Raw genomic sequence first — 608 nt, 5'->3', positions numbered from 1 at the left:
ACTTATCCATATAAAATCTCTTCAAGATCTTTTCTGTGTATGTTGTTTGATGAATAAAGATCCCACTTTTTATATGCTCAATCTGCAGGCCGAGACAAAATTTAGTTCTTCCAAGATCTTTCATCTCAAACTCTTCTTTTAGAATTTTTATAATTGTTGGAATCTCTTCAGGAGTCCCAATGATATTTAAATCATCAACATACACAGCAATTATAACGAATCCAGATGCAGATTTCTTTATAAAAACACACGGACAGATATCATCATTCTTGAATCCGTTTTTGGCCAGATACTCAGTAAGACGATTATACCACATTCGTCCAGATTGCTTTAGACCATATAAAGATCTTTGCAATTTGACTGAGTATAACCCTTGCGAATATTCATTGGATGGTTTGGATATTTTTAATCCTTCTGGGACTTTCATATAGATATCCCGATCTAATGAGCCGTACAAATAGGCTGTTACCATATCCATTAAATGCATATGCAATTTATGATATGCAGATAAACTGACCAAATAGCGCAATGTTATCGCATCCACTACAGGGGAATACGTTTCTTCATAATCTATACCGGGCCTTTGTGAAAAATCTTGTGCCACAAGT

This window comes from Arachis ipaensis, chromosome B08 (assembly GCF_000816755.2).
Source record: "Arachis ipaensis cultivar K30076 chromosome B08, Araip1.1, whole genome shotgun sequence".
NCBI classification, from domain to species: domain Eukaryota; kingdom Viridiplantae; phylum Streptophyta; class Magnoliopsida; order Fabales; family Fabaceae; genus Arachis; species Arachis ipaensis.
The sequence above is the reverse complement of the archived record's forward strand: the minus strand, read 5'-3'. Positions refer to the sequence as shown.